We start from the raw sequence: 26225 nt of genomic DNA, 5'->3' as shown, positions 1-26225 counted from the left end.
TCTTACCACAAATGGGTACCACTTCCCATAAAACCTTGGTTTTCATTCCTGGAGCAATTTACTTCATGGCTTAAGCACATATGACCTCCTCCTACAGCCACCATATCTTTGTTTCTTGTATTATCACGTATGAAGTATATTTGCACTCATTCCCACCAGACCTTTGCCAAAACCTAGATCTGCATCCTGTCTCTCCCTTATTCCTTTCACCCTTCACCAAAATCTTCGTAACAACAGCACAATAGAGAAGAGTAGTCATTTACATAAATTCTCTTTTCCACATCACATAGTAAAACACAGCTACAGCTGTCTGCTCTGAACCTATAAATACATGAACTGCAGCCAAGAGTTACCTTCTCCGGCCTACAGAGATGCCTGATGAGCCTCACAGGCAAATTGTGCTATGTTCGATGTCTGCAGGGGACACCTACTGACGTGACAAATCATCTCCACCACTCAGTCTTGGTCATCTCTTGCCACCATTTTTCCATAGATGGCAGATTTCTGAGCATACAATATTCAAAACAGAAGAGTCAGAGACAGACGGAACAGATGAAGACAAAGTTGTCCCACAGGAAACGATCTCTGATTTGTAAAACATCTGCAAAATGAGAAGGCCACAAGCTCTAGTTTGAGGTGAAGAGGCTCTCCTGAGAGCCCAGTGCCAGGCCAGGCCACACAGCTTCACCCCCTCCATGCCATGCACCACCATGGAGACCCTGAGGCCTCTGCCTCAGGAGTGAGCGAGGCACTACTACTACATCACCAACTTCTCTGTTAGAAAGAAGGCTGCAGAAATGCGACACCACTTGGTGCATTGACTTTATTATATTGATTTATGCTTTCCCTTTAATTAAAAGGTACCAGGAAAACATTTGTTTTTGATTTGGATATTGAAATCCACCGAGACCTATTCCAGCAAACTCCTCAGCGCGGGTGCGGCGGGCCCTGTCTGCGTCTCCACAATGAATTACTTCCGCAACTGCACAGGCCTAAAGCCCCTCCGAATCCTTCCCCGTAATCCCCAACATCTGCTCCCTGTCCAGCCGAGGCCAACTGTGGGAATCGGCGAGGATCTGCTGTCAGCGCGGGCGCAGATGAGTAAACACGCGAGGGCCTGTGTCAGACCGCCATGTGATTTCAGCTGAGAGCTCCGGACATAAAGCACGGTTCTCATTTAAAGCATTCGCAACGTCAAGGAAACACCTGTTAAGAAACTATCCAAAATAAATTTGCCGTGAGCCTTTCAAGAAAGGGAAAAAAGAAAAAAAATAAAGTGATTGACAGCAGCAGCACAAGATCTGGCAACAGCAGAATTCAAAGCCCCATTACAAACTCGGACCAATTGAATACACAAACAGCACTATTTCTCATTTTAGTACTAACAGTTACTATTTCATTTCTCATCTTCCACTTAAAATAGATACTAGTCTTACTGAGGTTTGACCTATTTTGCTATTTTGACCCGTTTTATTTTCTCCTGGGTGCAAAAGCCCTACAATGGCATGTTGTGTAGCTCGAGAAGAAACACTCCTCTAGCATTACACTTGAAAATCACGTCAGCAGCATATCATCATGAACAACTTTTAAAATAGCTTCTGCATGGCTAGTGAAAAAGGTGGACAGTGATACACTGCTTAAAGCACACAAGGCACACTAAATGGAAAAAGAGTAACTTTGCAATTAACATTAAAATAGTAAAGGTATGGAGATTTTCCAAAGCCATTTAAGTGACACCAGAAAGCTAAAATGCCAAAGTCTTTCAGGTTTTGAATGTCAGGAACAACAGGAACTTTTGTAAAAGCTTACCAACAAACTTCTTCATTTAAATCAATGTTTTTTGCCTTTGGGATTGTGGAGGCCTACCCAGGCAACCTGTGGGGGCTCTTCCCTGCTTCCCTGCACACACACCTGACCAGCAGTCACACAGCAGGCTGCTCGCTAACAAGTTAGTTATTACTGCTGTGACTATTGTGGGATTTTGCAAAAACTCTTAAATGACTTTGGAGCATAGGCCACACTAATGTTCAAGTACAACTAGATCAAATATTTGCAATATTTTGCATTTCTCAGCTTCTTTCTATCCAAGGCTCTCCAGCAAGAAGTATGCTGCTTACTAATTTGCACTCTACACTATGCCTGTGAGATAGAAAGTTTTATTTTCCCATACTATAAATATGGAAAATGAACGTAGCAATTAAGCAACTCTCCCTACATCACACAGCAGTTCTGGGCCAAAGGCAGATGAAGCCAGCTCTACGTGATTCCCTTGGGAGGAAGGATGCCAGGGACAGCAAGTGCCTCCACAGAGGCACCCATGACCCTGTTGCTGTGCCTACACCAGAGGAGAACTAGAAAAATCCTGGGCATGGCACAACAAGCAGCCCAAAGAGTCTCTTTGCCCAAGTCAAACAGACTTTCTCCACCCAACAACCTTTGTTTATTCAGATTTCCAAATTCTTCTTGGTCCAGCTTTATTGAGACATTATCAGAGCCTTAGCAACTAAGGTCCCACTGGATGAGAGAAGGTCTTTGCACAGTTGAGTAATAAGTTAGGTAACACAAAATGACAAGCAGGGCTAAAAGGCAGTGGTCTTAATGGAGATCAGCAGCAGAGTCCTACAGGCATCTGTGCTACAATTTGTGCCAATCTATAATTCACAGATAGTCCACAAAACAGGTGAATAGCAAGGCATCAGTTTGATAGGATACCATCTCCCTTGAAGAGTATATATAATAATACAAGTTAACAAGAACGAATGGCAAAAGGACTTTATGGGCAATAAAATAAAATTCAATGTCCTTAAGTGAAGACTGATAGACATAAGGAAAAGTGATAGTAGTAACAGCTGAAGGCCTAAGGAATGCGATCTTCTTAATCAGTGGTCCAAAGACAGCAAATGAGTATTAGGACTTAACAGTAACAGGATGAAGAAAAACAGAATATTCTGCTGCTGTGCTTCATCTACATTCTCCCTCCATTCAAAAACGAACACAGGAGCACTACAAAAGGTTGAATGAAAAGGTAGAAATAATCAGAATACGGCATGGTTTCACTGAGTAACAGGTAATGTGATGACATTCCATTTCTGGAAAAAAGGGGAAGAGAGACTATAAAAACCTATGAAGACAAGAATGGCAGAAAATGTGGATGCAGAATAATTGCTCCTTTCTTCTTCTAGTATAAGAATAGGGGGACATAAGATCAGACAGTAGGCACAAGGTTCAAAAGCAGTTATAGGTAATATGCTTTCACATGTATTGTGTAGGATTCCTTTGGGATGTTGTAGACCTGAGAGGGTTATATGATTTTAAAATCTTATCTTAAACTTAACATTACACAGCTTCCTGCAAGAAAAACCCATTGACATTTAATAAACACAAATATATTGATTCTGGGTATTGAAATCCCTAAGCTGCTTGCAGCTGAGAGGGAATCACAGAAATATCATTATATTCTTTTCTATTCTTACACTCTTCCTAACCATCCACTACTGGGCATCATCACTGTCAAGGAAGTGGGTTATATGCCTGTATCCGGACCAAATACACATAATTTAGATTGCGTTGTCTGGGGTCTGCAAATAAAGGTGATAATGAGAATGTCAGGAAAAAAAACAACATTGATGCAAGCAACTGGGCGAGACTGAGAGGATGCAGAACAGTGAGTGGTCCATCTCGTTGAAGCTACACTGATCCCTATCCATCTTCTTATCGTCATGTCTCCAAGTTACCTATTGATCCCCCTTGCTTCCTACACTTCCTTCTAGAACCCACTCTTTCATTACGTTCATTAAATTTGGTGATCTTATATTTGTCCTTCAGGTGACAACACTCAGAGAGTCCTAGTGTGCTGGAAAAGCTGACCTGTGAAGGTGAACAGAGTTGAGGGTTCTCTGGGCTAGCCACCAACCATTACTAAAGGCCACTTGTTTCCAAAGACAGACATTGAAAAAAATACCTGAGCTGTTTCTTCTAATCCACGTAGCATATATAAGGTCTTCTGCATGGATACTTGACACACATTATAGTGAATAGCCCCATTATCTCCAAATGGTGATCATCTATTTCTTTCTCCTTCACTCTCAAACAATGGAAAAACTAAGGACTAGGCATGTAAGAGCTGGGATGTGACTAACTTGTCTCACAGCCAGGCTAGGTAGCTGCCTGTGTTATATAAAACCATTACAGGAGATCTTCAAAGCTTTTAGTTTTGCGTAACAGACAAATAAAGTAAGCTAAACTGATGATGAAGCAATGTGTGCTTCAATTAAGAAATAAAAGGGAGAAAGGTACCTCAATGCAGACATTAGTTATGCAGAGCGGTTCACAGACTATTTTACCACAGGAAAGCAAACACTGCCAGGCTCTCATGTTGAACTCCTTCAAAAGTGACAAGCTTTCAGACCACAAAACCCATGGTGTAGCCAGCTTGCACCTTCCTAATGAACTTGCTCTGTAAACTGAGGCTTCACAATCCTTCCCAGGTGGCTACTCCATTTCCCAAGACACAGAAGAGAGCATAGCTGCAGAGAGAGAGCTTGTGGTGAGCATCCAAAGCACTATCAATGCATCACCTCCTCCTTGCAAACACACTTTCCAGCATAACCACAACCAGCCTGACACCAAAATAGCTAACTTGGAGCACACCGAGTCTCTAAATCAAATCCTGAAGTCCCTTCCTCTCCTCTTTTGAAAACAGCCAAACACACACAGGCAGGAAGAGAAGGATGCTGAAAATCTGGGCTAAGCGGGAAAATGCTCACAGAACAAATCCCATAGCCATATATAATTGAATAATCCAGATTTTGGCTTACTCAGGTTTATGAGAACCAAAACAGCATTTGAAATGCTTATTTTTGCTTTCCTTTAAGTTTAATTAAGCTTGCCTTAGGCTCACAAGCCTATCAAATTTGATACTTATTTTTAAGTAAGATTACTGTTTGACCTGAAGAGTTTTCTTACCTGTTCTTCCCTTAAAGTATGCCCCAAGCTCATTCACTCTCTTTTACTGTTTTACCTTAGGCTTTACAGCAACATGGAAATAATATCAGAGCAAAAGATTTTATTAGTTTTTCAAAGTAGCTGAAAAATGTTAGCCGCACCAAATAGTTTCAACGGTGTTTGTAGATTCAAGGGGTCCTCCTGTGAGGCTCCAGGTTAGGTGAAATATGAGGCTTTTTCTAGCTATAGGTTGTGCTATCCTGCTTCTCTCAGATCAGAAATTGAGGCTTTCTGAAAGGGTTTCTGGCTCCCACAATAAGCCCATTTGCTACAGGCAGCGTAAGTATTATCAAAGGCCTCATTACAGTTGTCAAAAGCTGTAGCTATTTGGTAACTGACAGGAAAAACGTGGGTTTGCAACTCCAAAAAATACATCCAATAGCTTTACTGAGTCTCCAAATGGTCCAGGAATTTGCCAGAAAGAAATACTCCAAAATATTTGTTAACTTCACCTCTCCAAAAATTCATAAATCAGCAAGGAATTATTGTTGAAGCAGAAAAGATTGCTAAACTCAGTAGAGCAACAAGGTAGCATCATGCTAATGAAGTCATTCAGCTATTACATAGATAAAAAGGATTATAAACCTGTGCAGCAGTTTAAAAAAAAAAAAAAAAAAAGCTCTGAAATCAAGTATTTCAAAGAGGGAGGATTCAAAAACTGTCCTTTGTGCTGTTATTACATTCTAGATCATTAATGAAACGACCCAAGAGAAAGAAATAAATTCAAGGGCAGAGCAGGGTAGAAAGAAGGATATAGCTAGAGGAAGATTTAGAGTGCCAATTCCCTGTTAATGGTTCAGATTCATTCAGATGGGATATGGTCACAAAGCTCTAGGGATTCACACATCCCTGCCTCAATTCGAGGCACTAATAACCAATCAGTAGTTTGGATAAGACTCTATAAATATTTAAAATTTTTAATCTTCTGAGTGCCAAGAATAACATTTCCCATCATGTCCTTGCCTTTCCCACAGCAACAATGATGAGATTTCTCATCTGGCATTGCTGGCACCAGAATGATGTCAGGTGGTTTTAGTAGTGGCAGTCAATTAACTTAAAAAGTTACATCTAATTGATCCATTTCCTGCTCTGATAAACAACTGTAAACAAATACTTTTCTTCAAAGAGGGAGCTTTGTTCGCAAATTAAAAAGGGAAAGAGACCATCTGAATTATGCTAGCCATGGCTGTGTCAGGGGTTTTATTATAAACACTATTTTTAGGACTCTAAATGAGTGATGTGACATTAAATATGAGCCAAATTCTTCTCCAGTTTAACATGACACTGGCGATTCCTCGCACAACAAATCTTTGCCTTTTTTTTAAACCTCTTCTATGTTACTGACAGCAGAGTGTATGTATATTTACATTATTTTGATCTTCCTAATCTGTATGTAGCCTTTCTACTTCATGCTTATTTTTGGCACAGGAAGCTCACTACCCCACTTCGCTGATACTTTAGTAAGGTTCAGTGTCTGATTCCTGAGTCTCAGCAGAATAACAGCCCTAGGAGAAGAAAGCCAAATCACTTCTGTTTGTAATTCTCATTACATGCTCCCTCCCCCCATTTTTATAAGCATGCATTTTGTGGTGACTTTTCTAAACCTTTTAAAAGATACACAACCGCTGTATAAGCCTCTGTAACAAGAACTCGTGGCTAGTTGGAACTGTTCAGGGAAGAATTTTAGCATAAACTTCTTAGGCTTTCATGCTGATTTGAAAGAGGCCGTGACACACTGTTACTTGTGGGATGTCAGCTCCTCCACAGCCTTCACTGAAAAGCTATGCTATGAGTTAGAACTTCAACCTGACTATTCTTCCCAGGGTAATTTTGTTCCCTTACCTTACCCAATATCAGAATGGTGGTTCTGACTTTTGCAACGATCACAAAGATACTTGCTTGCCTCTCTAAATACTTGCAGATCCAATGATACGGCATGCTACATAAATGCTTAAGCACTTTTGCTACTACTATATCCTCCTCTGGCACACAGTCAGGAATTCTTAAATCTAGAGGATTAAAATTGTCTCTGTCATTTCATTAGCAAAAGCGTTTGTTGAACTAATTAGGAGATGGCAGTCTGTTGCATTTATTTTTAATTTGGATATGGACACACATCATGGTTCAGGAGCTCAAACCTACTTCTATTAAAACGCACAGTTCACACAACGCTTGAGCAAAGAGATCAAGTGATTGATTTCCACACGCTGTCAGCTGCTATGTCTGTTTTGACGGATTCAGGATGCTTCCACATCCAATTGCCCTAACATGGTTATGTACAGTCTAACGCAGCTATTAGCATGCCAGTAAAGTTTCTGAAAACGATCTTAGCCCCACATATTGACTCCAGACACCCTATGTTTTACCTAACACAGTTTTAAAGACAGGAAATTAAGACCAAATGCAAATTGGCAAACTAAACAATATAACCTGACCCTGTGTGCCACTTTGTATTCAAGTCCCAGGACACGCTCATAGGAACAAGGTATTTCCTATAAGCCTGAAAAGACCATATCCACGCTACTTTACCAAACAGCGAAAAAAGCTGTATCTTATCTACCAACCAGAAAGCTTAAGGATGGCAATCTAGGACAAACATGCTGAAACTGCAAGCTCTAGACATTCAATACACAAGTCTGCAGAACCAGAACAGAATCACTGCTTACAGAAGAGCTTGAACAGGATTTAAACTAGTGTGTGGAGGAAGAAGAGGAAAAAAAAAAAAGGCAGCCCAGTAAGTTGAATAGCCCAGAGTGTGGCATTACTAATGATAACCTAGTTAGGTAACACACTACAAGACTTGCTTCTCCCTGTCTGAGCTTCTCTATCAGTCTCAAATCTTCAGATCCAGTCAGAATCTTGCAGCACGCTGGGATCCTCCTTTCCATACTCTCAGCCTCCCGCAAAACACATCTGCATTCCCCCTTGTCTCTTCTACCTCTCATCCTGGAAGTTGTCATCTTAAATCTTCACACTTGCCAGTGCCTGACGTGGATTTCCAATTCACATCTCCACTAAACGCACTGTTTTGTCCAGAGTCCAACTACAGGTGTACCCTAATGGTTGCTGAGGTTTTCTGAGCAGGCATGTATTAAAGATATCTCAGAGGATGAGGAAAAGTAGCATGGAAACTCTGGACAGAACTTCAGTAAGCACTAGGACTGCATCCCTGAAGGAAAAACAAGAGGAAATAGCAGTCAGTTTACTGAGAAAGGCAAATAAAACCTGAAGATGTTGGCAATATAAGGCATATTTGTATGTTCAATTAGTTTTATGTTTCTGAAAGTAAAAGAAATCACAAGAAACTCTTTCCTAGGCAGTCCTAGGCTCTTTTACACAGTATTCACAATTCAGCAGTCAAGGAGAAAGTTCCTCCTCTGACAGGCCTTTTTCCGGAGGCCCACTCTTCACAAGACCTCTTTCCCTCAGGACCACCTTAACTCTTCCAATGTCCAGAGAACTAACACGGCTTAATTCCCACAATCATGGGAATTAAAAGATTAAAACAAAATACTGGTGGAAACAAGTTCAAGTTATAAATGGCAAAACAATACCAAAAACGTAGCCCTGTTTCTGACCATGAGCACTATCCCCTTCTGACTCAAGAAACTAGAAGCACTTGTATCTTTTTCACCAAACTCACAAAGAATCCAGACCAAGAGATAAGACAGCCCAGCAATATTACTGCTAACATAAGACGAACATTTAAAGATAAAGGGGGAGATCTGAAACACTGTAGATTTTCAAATCCTTAGAAATCTTGCTGAACCTGGCAGCCTCAAGTCACCAAAGAATTCCCAGAACAATAAGTACTCCCCTCGATTCTTAGAAAAAGGTATTGTGGACATCCATGAAGATTTTCATGGACATGAGGTCAAAAGCAGGTATACTTAAAGGAAAAATAGATCCAGAACTTTGGATTCAGGGTTCCCTACAGAGCATTCCCAAGAGCCTGTTCAGGCATAGTGAAATCGAGGAATAGCCGAAAATCAAACAGTTGCATTTCTGTTGAGATTGAGGTAAATCTTCCTGTTCTAATTCTTGGATTACCATCTTTGGTTTTATGTAACAGATACAGTTAGAAAATTTTCCTAATGTAGGATTAAAGTTAATTTGGATGCTTTTAAGCCAAAAAATATGTTCTGTTTGACTGGCATGATAAAAACTGAAATTTAAAAAACACTGCCTAGTATACACAGAATTGCTGTAAAGATGACTAATCAATCTTGCTAACCCTGAGGGAAAAAAAATAAAAGGAAACAATAAAAGAAATTAACACAAATGATCAAATAACTGGAAGTGCCACATAAAAGAACTGGTCTACAAGTATATTTATAAATTACTCTCCTTTCTGAGGGCAATGAAATACCATGCTTCTGAAAGAAATGAAAAAGCAATCAGATGCTGAAACAGATGTATTCTGAAGAGAGCTAAAACTAATAAACTCTTCATCTACAGCTTAACGAAGCAGAAGGAAGCAAATTACAGGTATTAAAACTGCAAAACCAGAAGTTCAGTACGAGAGCCAGAGAAGCTGTTGGATAACTGGACAGTAGGGCTGGGGGAGTTCCAGGCAAGCCTGTATGCTTCCTGGTACAAAGATCCTGTGGAGAGATATCAGTGAGGCTAAGAGAGCCCACAGAGCTTGAAAGGCCAGCCGAGGAAGAGGGGTCAGAGAGGCAATTAAACTAATGCAAACACAAAAAGCCCCAAGACCACACGGGTTTTCAGCAGAGCTTTATAGCAGAAGACACTGCATACAAGATACACAATCTCTACCCGCTCTGACATATCTAGAAAGTACAGAGGTTCCCAAAAGCAAAAGCGTGGCCAATCTAGCAGCACCAAAATTAACAGTCTGCTTTGAGTCTTTCATAGGCCAATCTTGTCTGAGTGAAAAAAAATAATTAAAAAAATCCTCCCCAGAAGAACAATAACCATCTTCATCTTATATTGTTCAGGCAATCAGGCTTCCTATGGACAAACCATTGGGACTCAGATATGGGCAGCCAGGAGCTACGTAAGCACAGACATGAACTGGTCCCAAGGCAGAAACAGTAGTATATTTAGGTTCTTACTTAACATGTATAATCAGCTTCCAGACTGGTGCTGGCTTCTAACCCTATGCTTAGCTCTCAACACCACAACTGCTCTACCCAACCATGCATATAATAAATGAAGTCAGGAGATTGCACAAAACAGAGTAATTGCAACATTTGTTCACTATCTGTCAAAAGCTTCTTGATGCTGACACAGTGACCTGTTCTGAAAAATTTTTCTCGAATAAGGAGGGGTGTTTAGAAACAACAAAGATTTGGGTAACCATACTAGACCTTCCCACACAGCAGGGTTAGCAGAGCGAATCCCAGAATAGCTAATCTACAGCAGGAAGACACAAGTATCCCTGATTACTTCTTGTTATTCACTTTTAATGAATTCCTGTTCCAAAACCTCAAAAAATGTAAACCCCAAACAAGAATACCTTCCCTCTCACTTAACCTCCCCCTGTCCACCCCTCCACGTAGCAGAATGTATGCTAGTGAAACACAATGCAATCATATTAAGTTTAACAAGAGCAAGTGCCGGATTCTGCACGTGGGAAGGGGCAAACCTGGATATACGTACAGACTGGGGGATGAGAGCCTGGAGAGCAGCCCTGCAGAAAGGGATCACAGAATCATCTATCTTGTGCTGGGGACCCCAAACCTGGATGTAGTACTCCAGCTGGGACCTCACAAGGGCAGAGTATGGGGGGACTCCCATACCTGCTGGTCCTCCCTCAACCTGCTGGTCACCTGCTGTTGATGTAGCCCAGGATGCAGTTGGCCTGCAAGTACGCACTGCTGGCTCGTGTCAAGCTTTTTGTCTACCAGAACCCCGAAGTCTCATTCAGCAGGGATTCTCCTTGATGACAAGTTGAACATGAGCCAGCAGTGTGCCATGGCACCCAAAAGGGCCAAAAGGGCCAACTATACCCTGGGGTGCATCAGGCACAGCACTGCCAGCAGGTCAAGGGAAGGGATTGTTCGGCTCTGCTCTGGTGCAGCCTCACCTCAAGCACTGATTGCAGTTTTGGGTGCCACAGTAAAGGGAGGACATAAAACTATCAGAGAGTGTTCAAAGGAGGACAACAAAGATGGTGGAGGGTCTGGAGAGGAAGACATATGAGTAGCGGCTGAGGCCCCTTGGTTTGTTCAGCCCAGAGCAGAGCAGGCTGAGGGGAGGCCTCATGGCGGCCTGCAGCTCCCTCACGAGGGGAGCGGAGGAGCAGGCGCTGAGCTCTGCTCTCTGGGGACAGCGACAGGACCCGAGGGAACGGCATGGAGCTGGGACAGGGGAGGGTCAGGCTGGGGGTTAGGGAAAGGTTCTGCACCCAGAGGGTGGTTGGGCACTGGGACAGGCTCCCCAGGGCAGTGGTCATGGCCTTGAGTCTGCCAGAGTTCAAGAAGCATTTGGACAGTGCTCTCAGACACATGGTTTGGTTTTTGGGTGGTCCTTTGTGGAGTCAGCAGCTGGACTCAATGACCCTTGTGGGTCCCTTCCAACTTGGGATATTCTATGATTCTGTAAGATTGCTCTATTCATATAATCTGATACTCAAGGTTATCAGTCCATGACCTCTATCAGTTATCACTTCTATGACTTGCATCATGAAAAATGGGGAATTTCAGTAATACATCAAGTTGTAAGGTTTCCAATTCTACTATTATTTTAAGTACAAAGCTGAAGGAATCTGTAATTAAACAGCTCCAAGACAGACTAGAGTTTGTGTGGTCTGAACTAATCAAGTATGTTCTGCTCCTAACCTCAGTCAGCTATATAAAACTAGTTTTCTATTTATTAAATGATTTGTAGATTAGAAAAAAAAAAACACTACATTAGTGGTTAAAGAAAAAGGACTGCTAGAAATTGCTCTTCTTATTTGCTACATGTCAACACAATTACCAAAAAGCATTCTAGACATTGCTCAAAATGGAACAATCAGATTCTAACAGTAAACGAACTCCTAAGAACAACTGTGTCTCCCAAAAGCTTCCTTTTGAAAGAAAGGACAACAATACGTATTTGACCAAAAGGCTACTGGCTGGCACAACTTTGATTACCATCACCTGCAAATCTTGCTGAATATGACAACTTATATGTTGCTTATGTATGAGCAACAATATGTTGCTCAGAGGCTGAGCAACAGGATATCACATACATATGCATTTCATTGTTTATGAGTTGATGCAAAAAGGGAATTACAAGGGAAATACATGTCCTTCACATGTAGGATTTGTTACAGAAAAGAGATAATGTCTTGATTCTACTAAATACAGGAGACCTCATTCTTGTCATCACACTACTCCAGCACATAATGCACAGGAAGAGGAGTGTATAACCCTACGTCAACAATTCTGAAGTAATAAAATATTAAAAAAACAAATACCAAAGATATCAGAATATTAAAATGCTAATTCAGGCTTAGCAACAATTAAGGGCTTATGACAGACTAATAGGAAGCTATCTTGTGGGTCACTGAACTTGCATTGGCCTCTCACGTTGACAGCAGTGCAAGGTGTCATTTCAAGTACACATTTGCAACGCTTGCTCTAAAAGCAGCAAAGTGCACTGCTCTGATTTCTGCAGCTCCTGCTGTACCACTTTAAGTGCCGAAATTGTCCATTTTTTCAATAAGGTATTTCTGTCAGCTTGTCACTTCATGAACTCAAGTTCCTCCTTTACAAAGCAGTTTGTTTTTTCCTCTCTTTCTCTACTATTACCACTGGACAGTTGTCCTGGAATTTCCTCACCCTAAAAAGCAGCTCTTCATAAGCACTCTTTACCTGAAGTTTATACTTGTTCATGTCCATTTTCATCAACACTGTTCTTCAGTATTAATAATGCATTTCCTCATTTGGTACCTATCTCCATATTTTTTTTTTTAAGTAGAACTATGTTCTACTTAAAAGCAGAGGGAATCTGCTTTTGCTCTCTTTCAATGTACAAGGCAAAATCTTAATCTTTTCTGCTTTTCCCAAATATCTGAGTAGTAGCCCTTCAGTGTCATAGGTGACGGTGTCATACGTGACATTTTCAAGACAGTGTCATAGGTGACATTTTCATTCAAAAGGCAAGAGGCTTACTGGACAGTTTATCACATAAGAAATGAAGAAATAGATCTGTAGCAAAAGCAATGATGCCCTTCAGTGGAAACCTACAGTTGCAAAAGAAAACTACACTCCCTGTATTTCCCCTGTCACCTTGGTTGAAAACCACCAGGAGCACCACTTCTACACGCTCTCTGTAAATGCAATGCAGACAAGCTAGTGGCTTGAACCGAGATACAAAATTCAACTCCAGTGAAAGGTGTTCAAGTCTGAGTGAAAATCCAGTCCATTCAGCTTCCTAAGTGCATCCATCCGGTAGAGCTCTTTCAGCTACTAATTAGAATATTCCAACTGACAAAGAACCTGGAACTTTCCCTCTTGACACCCATGTAGCTGTCAGCTGCATCACAAAGTAATGGGAGATGAAGCTCAAGTGACAGACCTGGATGCGAATTCATCACCATGAGAGGGTCTGAGAACACAAGCAGGATCCCACAGAATCACAGATACTTTGCAAGCACTTCAAAGGCGTCCAAAACCAAAACTAGCTCATAATCAGCCTGCCTCATGCTTGGCAGAAGAAAAGAAAGGACAAGAAGCTGTGCAAGTCAAGGAGGGAGCGAGTTTGAAAGCGGTAATCCCTGCTGCAGAGCCTGAAGCTAGATCTCTTTGAAGCCAGTAACCTACCAAACCATGGAGGAATCCTTTTCCCCCCACTGGCTCTGCTGGTATGATACAGCATAGCAAGAGGGCACTGCCAGGTTTCTTACTGGAATGCACTGTGTAATTGGAGGGACTGCTTGAAGAGTGCAGCTCCTCCCGCTTGCAGCTCCACGACAACTTTCTACAACTACCCAGTTGCTTTCATGGCAGTGTAGTATTAGGAAAATATTTGATATATTTTTAGCTTTCTTTTATTGTAGCTTAGCAGCTGGATTCAAAGCCAGCCAACACCGTGTGATAGAGCTGACCTCTATGGATCAGTAACACATGCTCTACCAACCACCTAAGAGTCCTGCAAGACATGACAAAAAGGGCCACGACAGGGAATACAGTTTTTAGGGTATAAATCCTCATGGATCATGGCAGAAGGTGCTGCCCACTGCCATCCAGATTGTTATGGTTAATCAGCAGCTTTTCATGCTTCAGTCAATCCCTGATGGTCCAATTTCATTTTTTTTGAAAAAATACAACTACTACTTGTAACATGAGAGAAGACAGAGGACTAACTGGATTAGTGACCTGATACAGCAACAATTTGTATGGCTTGGCTTGCCATAAATCCTGCTTAAACTGTATCCTCTCTTACAGCTGGACATCCAGTGACCCTCAGTCTGCTTGGCCTCTTATGGAAATGACCAGAGCAAACCACTTCTGATTAAATCAAATCCCTGACTGCTGAACTGACATGCCTTCGCTTGGCAAGGTTGAGAAGGGCAGGGAAGAACATGGCTGTGCTTTACGTGGAAATTCAATCTGTGCTGGGGATATTACCAACTGTGGAAACACTTGACTTAAAGAGTTATGTGTTTCCATCTATTAACATACTTCCCACACTTGCTCACATCTGCCCAAATAAGCTATGAAATAAATATTTTCCACACTGTAAATATAGCACATATTTCTAATGCTCAGTGATATATCACATAATCAATCCAGAATGGTATAAGCCAGCTTTTGCAACCATGCCATTCACGGTACACCTCAGCATGCAAGTAAACAAGTTAAACAAATTTCACAGACATTTACTTAACATTCAGTTTCTCTTTTGTATGGACATAAAATTAGTTTCATTTTTTAAAGGTAACTAGTATCAAGAGCTTAGCAGAGAAACGGGCAGTGCACTCCTTTTCTAGAGGAGCACCTGTGACAAGAGCAACTTCCTTATGCCCGTCTGCTTTCTAAATATCAAATGAATGCCTGACACACAGAAATAGCAAGATGGAATATTAGTACCAAGGGTGACTCACAAAGCAATAGGCCTCTTCATTTCACTATGCTTTGAAGATCTTGATTTATTCTTTCAAATAGTGCCTTTCTGTCATCAAAAGAGTTGAATCACTGCCACATGCAGCTCCCTTTACTTTTGTTAAATCTTTGAATATCTCAGAGATATTTTGTTTAGTGAATCTTCAACAAGTATATCCTTCCTCCAAAGCATTTAGTTATTTTTTAATCAAATCCAGCAACTTCTGGGTTTTATTTTCTGAATTTTACTTATTTTAACCTCAGAAATACTAGGCATTCCAGATGCACATTTCCCCAATTTTAGAAATTAATTGGGCATCTCTAGAACATTAGAGATTCACTGAGTGAAACCACAATACCCTTTCTCCTAAATGTTTAGTTGGGTGACATAATAAAATAGATGTTAATAAATGCCAATTAAAAAATTTAGAACCTGTATTATTAAAAAAAAAACCCTAGCAATTACTACTTTTACAGCTCTCTTTCTAAGATTTTACTAGCCAGCATGTCTACCAAGGTAGCCAAACAGTGAAATTAGCATTTGAACAAATAATATGGAAAACCTTCAAACCTTTTGACATGACAGAAAACCTGAATGATACATTTTGAAGATAAAGTATGGAAAACACAAAAACAAAGAATGTCATCCAAATGATCCCTCCATTAAGACAACCATAATAAGGAACAACTAAAATCTGATTACCTTTTCTGGCAGTCTCAGCTTTATTAAATACTAATTCAGAAGCAAAAAAATTGTTTGCTAGAAAAACTACTTGTAGAAAGCTGGAGGAGAATCTCCTCGCTTTGCAAAGTTTGACCGAATGACAAATACTTGCTCTGTGTTAAAAACAAACCAAAACAAACAAACCAAAACATTCTCATCATGCTTTGCTGAAGACAGCCGCCACAAAAATTGCGGAAGCTTCAAGTCTGTTCAGGATATTGTCTAAAATAAGTACTGGAGTATTTACGCAGCTTATAGGGAAGGAAAAGGAAAGGCTGAGGTAATGCCTTGCTTGGAAACTCGTCAATGACTGAAAGGACTGATGGCTGGAGAATTCCTCCATTTGCTTAGGCAAGTTTAATTGCAGGACAGCAGTAGTCCAGGGCTTGGCAAACTTGACTGTAATAGCTGTTACCACAATTGCCATACTATAGGTACAGTTTGGCTAGCTTTGTGTACAAAGGAAGAAACAAAACAGCTAGCTCTTTTGCCAGTTTATGAAATGCACTCTTGAAAGTCTTCTTTTACAGACAGATATCCATCCTCAAGAATTTATTGACTGACCACACTTTCACTGGAAATTTCAACACAGTAGGATTACATTCTAATGAACCAGTCTTCAAAAGGAAAAAAAAAAAGGCAACCAAAAAAACTAACAACAAAATTATGTCTTGCCAGCCGAGAAGTGACAATAGCTGTAGTGACAATTGCCTAGCATCCATAATGATTAGAAATCTTCCAGAGAGACATGGACTGTGTTTTTTTGACAGCACTGCTTTTAGCATTTGATGAAGCAATGATACATTTGGGCCATCCTTCCTGGCACATTTCGATTTTCAGTGGCAGCTCTATCTGAGGCAGGAGGCCAGAAACCCAGACAGAGCAGAGTGGCCATTTGCACAGTGCAGGAGTTGCAAGAGAAAAGACACTTCAAATTCCTGTCGATGTCTGATGAGAACTTAAATGTTACTGTGAGCAGGCAAGAACCACGCTGATGTTCACGGTTTACGATGCAGTACTGCTTAGATTTGCTATTATTATGTCTTTTCATTTGTTTTTATACATCTCTGAGTGCAGCATACTATTTTGGGATAGCTTCGCACTCTGCAGCAAGGGGGTCTTAAATCAGCATTTTAACCTCACCGAACACCTCATTATTTTTGCACGGTCAGATGGACAGAAGACTGGTCAGTTTATCTCATAATACACGAAGTGGGATATTTATTTTCCAAATGCTGTTAAAGCCTTTCTTCTAGATCAAGTCATCTTAATCCTCCCAGCAATATCCAGTTCCTTGATTCAGATATTAGTTTATAGTTCAATATTCAAGGTTAATCTACCTGGAACCTGCCTGCTTCTTCTGTCCACACACCAACATCTGCTGTCCTTGACAAATCACTAGTCCATCTTCTTTCTACTCTTCGCAGTTCCTCTGCCATACAGAGCTCATAAGGCCAGTGAAATCTTTATTTCCCACCCCCCAACAAGAAGTCAACCCCTCACTATTTTTTCCTCCACTGCACCATTCTCAAGAGAAGGGAGATTCTATTTCAGAATCTCATTCATCAGGCTCCCTCCTCTCTGGATAAACTCAAGAAGTCTCCTCTCCCCTTTTTCTATATCCTCCACGTCCTTTGCCTTAAAGCATGGCTACTGGTTTAGGTCACTTCACTGACCTTGCCTCAGTCCTTCTTATGGACACACCTGTCTGAACAGTTTTTAACACACACCAGCACTTTACCCTGGATTATATGGCTATGTATTTTCCTCAATGGAATCTTAGGAGGGTTACTTTGGAAAGCTTGTAGGAAATCCAAGTAATTTGTCTTATCCAGGCTACTTTTTATCTTCTATCACCTTCTTCAGTAATGCCGATAATTTAAAGAACTACAATTTCCTCGCTAAAGCCACGTCATTTTGACTTAGGATACATTAACCTCATTTCCCCTTATGTTCTTTATATATCAATTCTCTGTAGGCCAAAGTCCATATTCACTTACAGGAAACCATATCAGAAAAAAATTAAAAGAAAATTGATGGAGTTATCCCTATCTATTGCTGTTCTAATAGGAAAATTCATTCCTCAACTTCATTTCCAGGAGCTAAAGTCAAATTAAGTTATATCTAATTCTTAGGCTCTCCCTTGAAGACAGACACAATTTGCATACCTTTAAGGGTTTTCAAAGAGTACTAGCTAAAAAAAAAAAGAACAGGAAAGGATTTTGAAACTGCTTACTTTGTTCCATTCAGAAAATAACTGATTTATCAAGGAACTTATCAGGTACAGATTTACTGTTCTATCTTGTCATTATCTCCACTATAGCATTTCAGTGAATTTCTGCACTTGAATTTTCAATAGATCTCCAAACTTTCTTCTAAAACAATAAGATTTGCTAAGGTCATGGACTGATTTCCATAAAAAATGCCCTTGGAATAATAATTTCTCCTTCATCTTCTATAATGAAAACAGATGTAAAATAATTCATAACTTCCTTGCTACCTCATCATCTACTTTAACTATCACTCAAGTTTTGGTGCTTTAGAGACTCTAGCCCCACAGTCACAGATAAAAGGAGGACAATGATCAGCTGATACTTCCGCCTACAGAGCGCACAGAAAAGAAGATAAGCTTTATAATTCTGATCTTCACTCATCACAAGTGCCACCTCATTCATGTATCAGAGTGGGCACATTCCTATCTCTCTCGCTCCTTCAAGCTCCACTGAAAGGGATTAAAAAAAAAAAAAAGGAGCTTGAGAAGAGGTGGGGGGAAGGATACGGAAATCAAGGAAGCAAAAAAATGGTTGTAGAAAAGGGTGAAAATTAAGTCTGATCTTCAAATAAAGATTTCAACAACATCTGAAGATCTTACTCCTTGTAGACTTACCACTTTCAGCCAATCGTCCTCAGCTTCTTTGAAGCTGCTTCCTGGAAAACACTATCAAAGCTATTTCACAATCTCCCTTGACCGTCCCACCTCAAAGCTCTCCTCTCCTTCCAAATCTGCGTACTCACCTCAGTAATGTACAGGGGCCTCTCATGTTGTGCAATATTGCCTGCTCACTTTACTTTCCCCTTTCTCCAGTACTGAATAGACACGACACACTTCAGGGACAGAGACTTTTCCAAAACAGACCTAACTGCAAGACCATGATAAGGGCTTGTAGGAGCACCAACAGAACAAGTAAGTGCATAGTTGAGCGAAAAGAAGGGCTGGAAGGGTCAGGATGATCTCAAGATTTCTCAGGTGTTCAGTATTAGCTCAAACTCTTTGAGAGAACACACACAGACTCAGTAGGCATTTGATGATATCTTAAAAGTAGAGCTTAAATTTGGTTCACTGTTCAGAAAATATTTATCTTGGGTGATCACTTGACAGGAAGTACAACTAACTCCCAACATCACTCCTCCTGTGACAGTGCCAGCCCATCTCGATCAGAATGCCTCTTCAGAAGAGACAGAGGGCTTAGGAAGGATACAGTTGGGTTTACTGGTCAAAATTTATCCTCAGGCCTGCTCTGGCAACCTGAAAGCATTGAGTCTGAGTGACAGGTAAGGACAGATTAGAAGGAACAGAAAAGACACATTTAAATCGAAATAGCTTAAGATGACTTGAGCGTAATTAATCTACAACATTCATTTTCCATTCATACTCAGGTTACCAGCATTTCACTGAAGTATTTTTTCTGCTATGCTAAACCTCTGCTGCATGTCCATGCTGTTGAATAGCATGCAAAGCAAGAAGTGCCTACTTAAAGGAGCATCGCATTTGTAACATCTTTGAACTCAAATGTATTTATTTCAGAATACTGATGTACTGTGCATCACAAACGTCATTCCCGCAAGACAGAACAGTGGATAAACTGAAATGAAATTCAGCACAAGCAGGCAATTCCACCACATCTTTCTGGTGACCTTATAAACACAACAAAAAGTGCTATTCATATATCACCTAGCCAAGTCAATATTTATTTTCTTGCTTTATGCATGCTTTGCAGGAGTGACCTTAATCACATAACCAAGGCACTAAGAAGCATGGTTTGGTCCAAAATTCATTTTGGCAGACACTACGGAGATTTCCCCAAGTAGCTCCGCCAACATATCTCAAGCCAAAGTTGCAACAGACTGACCTAAAAGGACAAGAGCTCTGTCATAAATGAGACTACAAACATTTCCCCCAGGAGCATGGTGTGTGCACAGCCTCTTTCCATGTTTGCTTGGGGGAGGGGAAGGGATTTTCCATGCCTCTATGTTTTCCATACACATTTGCCAACAGTTGCTAGATTATCCCCAGAGCCTATTTTGAACACTGGGATAACTGCTCTACTGTAGACTGTATTTACTTTCTGAACATGGAGCAAAACATGTGGACTTTTGAATAGAATGCTGAATCTTGAATTCTTAGTTTTTCTGGGCACGCCAACAAAATAAATCAACCTTGGATTTACTTCAGTGTCATTGAGAATAGACCTAACCCCCCAGCCTGCAGCATCTCTTGAGACTTAGGAGCTGAAGTGGAAGGCAGGTATGAGGACAGGAGACCATGCAAAACCACTTTGGATTTGTTTCTTCATAAAAAAGCCATGAGGCATTTTACATTTATCCATCCGTTATTTCAAATGATGACCCATTTTATCCCAGATGAAGACACACTCTTAAAAAGTCCACAGTGTAAAACCAACTGCAGGATGCTTGACTGTCTGCCTCAGTGAGATTCCCTATTTGTCAGCTGCCAAACTACTAACCCAATCCTTTTTATTTCTTCCTTTGTCACCCAAAGGATAAGTCTAAAAGCTTTCAGCGCATTTCCTCTCAGTTAAACTCAAATTAGTCCCCTTCGCTGGACTCCTACTGGGATGCCTTGGTCTAGCCCAGAGCCCTTGCTGAGAAAAGCTCCTTTCAGTCGGGCAAATCACCCAGCTACCTGCTACTCTGACAAGGCCCGCACCATTATTTATTACATAATAAGCTCTCCCTGTTGAGGGTCAATTATTCCATTGACTGGGCATTACAATAATTCCTGGTAATTAAAAGAGGTACTTCTGTGGATCTGGATGCATATTGAAAGCAACATTAGTCCTTTTGTTATCTTGGCAAGCCCTTGTTCCTAGCCCGGCCCCACCAATTAGCATCTTCTGCCAATCCCCGTCAGCTGGGGTTTGGGAAGCCTGAACAGAGGGTCACTCAGATGCTAATTTAGATACAATTGTGACAGCAGAGTTTAGAAGGAGCTGCTCCAAAGGCGCCATCGGGGTTTAATAAAGCAAACAGCTTGGGTCCCAGTGACCCTGCAGGGGTAATTAAAAGGACTGCTCTATGTTGCTGTGCCAAATCGGAGAGTGGCATCGTGAAGCCCAGCCACAAAAACCATTTAAAAAGACATATAATCACCCATTTAATCTTCTCATTAAACAAGTCTCTCATGCGGACTTAACAAGAATTAGCACTTTCTAAAAGGCAAAAATTGACATAAAGCAGACGGTTCAAATGATTCAAAAGGTCACAATTCCTAAAGGTATTCCCATTATTATTATAAGCTCATTTAATGCTAATGTATGATATTTGGGAATATCAGTGTTTAAGACTATCCTTTTAATGCTGCTTTTACAAGAAAAATATGAACATCCACTTCTCAAAGGCAACATGGGGTATTGACATCAAGTTTAACAACAGTTGGAACCTCAATTCCATGTTTACTTTGTGTAAATAATCCTGTATTCAATCCCACACCGAAGTCTGTAGGGGCTGGCACACTGTTCCCTTGCACACAGCTGCTGGTTCAATCTTTATACACTCAAGCAATATTCTATATCTAGTATTAAATCCACCTCCGTGTTCCCCAAAGTTGGTACGAGTTACAACCTTCACTACTGACAGTAAAGCAAATCACCTCTTGTGGCTTTAGAAAGAAAAAATTGAAAAATGTTCTTCCTTTTTCAGCTTGAAAACTAAATCTAAAGTTTCAGAGCCTGTAGGGCACAGGATAAGGAGTAAGGAAAGCATGGACTTTGGCTAGACAATGACCTAATATAAAATCATGGTCAAGCTATTCATTTCCACATAACTGCAAGATTTTTATTTCTGGGAAGCTATCCTGCTTTTGTTTAATACATAATAAAGTACCAGTCCCTCCAACAAAATGGAGTCACCCTACAACAAGAGAAGCCAAGAAAATTATAGGGGAGTAATTATGTTGTTTCCTGGATATTTCTGGTACGAAAAAATAGTACCTACTTGGCACGTCCACTTTATTTGGAAATAAAAGGTCAAAGTCAGTTTGAATTCCTACATGCAGGTCATTTGCCAGATAGCCGTTTCTTGTTTTGTGGTCTTTGAAGTGGTGAACCACGAGACAAATGCATGTAATTCCTTTTACTTTTTGCTTAGCACACCACAAACAAAATCCTTGCTGTACAAGATACTAATTTATGACTTCCTCCACAGTAACAACAGAACAGAGGTTGACAAACAAGGCAACAACTCAATCACCACTGTTCATTCTCAGAGAGTGGTGACCCACTCAAAGTGGACAATTGCAACATGAATTGTTCCAACTCTCTAGGATCACTGAAACACTGCAGTTGTGTTCAGCCATTAGTACTCACCTACAACCACCTAAATGTGCCATATTTTCCCTTCCTCATCCCTTGGCCCTAGAAGATCACAAAGCAGGAAAGGGGATAAAAATGCAATACATAAAGAAAGAAAAGATCCTCAGCATCACCAAGTATCAGAGAATTTCTCTATCAAAGACCACTAGAGCTGTGCCCCAAAACATCTCCAGTTCTGCTTAAGACAGGTAACAGAAGTAACACCCTACCTTAGAAACCTTATCTCTGTACAGCAATACTGATGCCACTAAGGGACATATTTTTTCTGCCTCCAAAATGCAGCATACAGTATCAACAATACGTGCTAGAAATTCTAAAAGAAAACCCAGCCACCACTTACATTTTGGAATACTTGCTGCAGTACAGCGGGAAAGCCTGTAACCTTTGGAAAGAGAACTCAAGTGTTTTATCTAAGTATCTACAAAGGTCCATTACCTCCTGGGAAATCACTAAGAAAATAACAGAGCCTATTCCATAGTAATATGCCCAAGTTAATTAGGTCAGGGAGCAATGATGCTACAGGTGATAGTTTCACACACGTTCCACCTAGATCTGTTGATATCAGATGACCAGAGCATGCTACTTACTTGCCTCGGGTTGATCCTAAAACAGGCCACCAATGCTAAGAAGCAAGCTCTTCAGACTGAAAAGAACTTCCCAATCATGAAACAGAAGCTTAAATAGATGCAGGATAGGAAACAAACCAAGAACTATCGGTTTTCTGAGCAAAAAAAACCCCACAACATTACTTCTTTAGCCTCAAGGTGTTTTATTTGTTTGCTTGTTTTTAAATATTTATTGTGGGGAAGAGGGGGAGAGGAGGAAGAACAGAATGCGAGAAGGATTAGAGAACACATGGAACAGTAGGAGAAGAAAGACAGAGAAGGAAATAAATCATCAAAACATTTATTACCCTAGACAGCCTCACAGGGGAGCAGAGGAAAAAAATGAGACCATTCATCTACAGCTTGTTTGCTTATTATCTCTTGGGAGGGGCTCAGATATAATAGTTGACACCATTATATGTATGTGCAGTTAACCGTGACATACTCTATTGCTTTGCACTTTTGCAGTCTTATGCATGCACTCATGTGCTTTCTTGTACTGATAAACCATGTCCAGCTTCCCTTAGTGCTGTATAGAGAATAATTCCTATATAAAATGATTGCAACTCTTTGCATTAAAGTACACCATGGTACTGACATTTGGCAACAGCTCTGGCTAGCTCCAGTAACTAAACTACACGCTCGCTCTGTATTCCCCGCCATCATTTATATTTCCTAACACACTTGAGAAAGTAATTTAATAGCCGAGCTAAACTACAACTAAACTTCTAGCTCTACTTAAAACTGCAAAAACAATGTGTTCTTTCTCCGGGGAGAGCTACACTACCATTTGGTCAGACAGCAACACATTTTGGACTCACTTCTAAAGTAGCTGCATGCATCGTGAAGATTTATGGCTGGGGAGGGATGAGAAAGGGGTGCAACTCCCTGGAAAACACTGAAATCTGTCCACAGATGAACCATCACGGACACAGTCACACATGCAATTTTCTGAGCAGTTCTGCTGTGCAGGGAGATGGGGAAATTCATGCAAGTACTAAGTTTGTTCTTAAAATTAATCTTCATGTCACAAACGAGCATGCCGCTTTGCTGCAATATATAACACTACTGGTAGTGTTTACCTCCGCTGCTCCACCAGCATGTGTGATAGTCATTCCAGACATTCCTGCTGCAGCTTTTTGTTTTCTTGGGTAAGATTTAGAAGGCTTTTGTGTTAGCCATTAAAAAATGAAATAAAAATCCTCTTTTAAAAAAGCTCCTACCTCTCCGGAGAAATCATCTATACAAGAGCTTCTAAAAGAATAAATACAGCTGCATAACAGAGTAAGAGATTAAGGGAAAAGTAAGGGAAAAGGACTAGTAGATACCAGCCCAATTCTCTAATAGGTCATAAAGCTGAGTCTGTCCTTTGAATCTCTGAAATTTTATTTTTTATTTTTTTATCCAAAGGTTATTTTTAATAATAATGAGCAGCCAACATTCCAATAGCAGGTATTTGTATTAATAAACATATATACTACTAATATGAGCAAAAGCTGACTTACTGAAAGCATACTTTAGAAAAGCAGCATTAGTTACGCTCCATGCTCTCGAACGGAATTGAGAGATTGAAGACAATTTAGGAAGAAAAGCACACAGACCAGTTTATCCTCAACAATGAATATTCATTTATTTCTGGTCACTGGGTAAAAAATCTGCTTTTCTAATTCCTTTATTTAATTGTTGGAGATTATATTGAACCAAGATCTTCATATTTTTAGGCACACAATTAAAACATAAAACAAATGCAAGAGAGATATGACTCGTCTAAAAGCCCATGTTTATTTCTCTCCAGTTAAACAACAGCGTCAACTGGAATTTGAAATGTTTTCTTTATTTAGATCTCGTAGGCTGAACAATAAGCCCTGACAGCTCCGTCTCAGCCCTCTCGAGGCCTGTACCAAATGAAGCCGAAACTCACCATTCAGCAACTGCACTGGCCATGGGATGTCTGGAATTTGTTGTGTGCACTCATCCTTAAAATGGAACAGCTGTTGTGAAAGGCTGTTACAAGACACCTAAAGGGGCAAAAGGCTCCAGTGACACCCTTATCTACAACTTGATATGAACAGCATTTGCTGCTACTCTGCTCCCATCTCTAGGTGTAAAGTTACATGATACAAGGGTCCAGACTAGTCTGCTTCATCACGGGAAGAACTGTACGGTCTCTGTTCCTTTTCTTGCCATTAACTATGCATGGGATTAAACTATCTATAAAATTTACTTACTTAGAGTGACACATCTGTACGCCCATTTTAGAAACATGCATTTTTGTAATCTACATTTCCACTCCCACCCCTCCCACTGCAGTCAAAGCAGCCAGACAGACTGCTCCCTGGGCCGTGCCGTGCTCCCCTTACCCTCCGACTGACTATACAGCCTGTAAGCCCGTAGACTAGTCCTACAAGCCTGTAGACTAGTTTCACGAGAGGCTCAACCAGGATTCAGCCGTTAAGGATCAGAAAGCAATAACAATATAGCAAAAATAGCTCTCCGGGGAAATATATCTTATTACTGCCAAAAAGAATATTTTTGTAAGAGAAGCATTTGTGTAATTCTTATTGGCTAAATAAAAGAGTGGAAATAACCAGAAGCATAAAAACCCAAGGGTCTGAGCTCCCATCACAGTCAATGGCAGATTTCCCACTGATTTTGCTGGATACGCGATCAAGACCAAATGTGGAATACAAAGAGGAAATGATCAGAGCAAAGACTCTTATTCACAAATGCATTCTGCGTCTGCAAAATTTGTACCTGCAATTGAATTGTGTTCTCAAATCAGATTGGTGTCTACCCACTGAACGACTGGGATAAGTTGTTCATGTTCTGATGGGAAAAGTGCAAGAACTACTTCTATCAAAAAAAGATTTTATTTATTTATTTATTTTTAACAGATGCACAGCATTGGGAAAATACAGTGTTGTCAGAAGTTGCACTTTAGCTTGACCTCCTGCCAGCCTCTGCTCTCTCCTGTGGAGTCTCAGGTGACCCAGGGACCTGCCAAAGCTCTGCAACGAACCTACTCCTTCCACCAAAGGCAGGTATCATCTCTTGCTAAAGTTGCTTTGATACATCAAAGCTACTCTCTGAACTCTTTATATTGCGGAGATTAAACAAGCCTGTAACCAGACAACAAATGCTTGTCTCTAAACACTTTTATGCCTACATAAACATTGTTAAATTGCAACAGACCATTAGTCCCACTTTACTCAAAGCCCAGTGC

At 40.6% G+C, this 26225-nt stretch overlaps 1 protein-coding gene and 1 long non-coding RNA gene across 11 annotated transcripts in view; one reads left to right on the top strand and one right to left on the bottom strand.

Moving 5' to 3' along the window:
* Positions 1-26225, bottom strand: part of ATP8A2 (ATPase phospholipid transporting 8A2) — a 330601-nt gene that overhangs the window by 39403 nt on the left and 264973 nt on the right. The window lies entirely within an intron of this gene.
* LOC106040390 (uncharacterized) lies at positions 13526-14545 on the top strand. The gene is made up of 2 exons (XR_001209882.3): positions 13526-13728; positions 14406-14545. It is a non-coding gene; the product is annotated as an uncharacterized lncRNA (long non-coding RNA).

The sequence above is a fragment of the Anser cygnoides genome, chromosome 1, assembly GCF_040182565.1.
Source record: "Anser cygnoides isolate HZ-2024a breed goose chromosome 1, Taihu_goose_T2T_genome, whole genome shotgun sequence".
NCBI lineage: Eukaryota > Metazoa > Chordata > Aves > Anseriformes > Anatidae > Anser > Anser cygnoides.
This window is presented reverse-complemented; position numbering and strand designations above follow the sequence as displayed.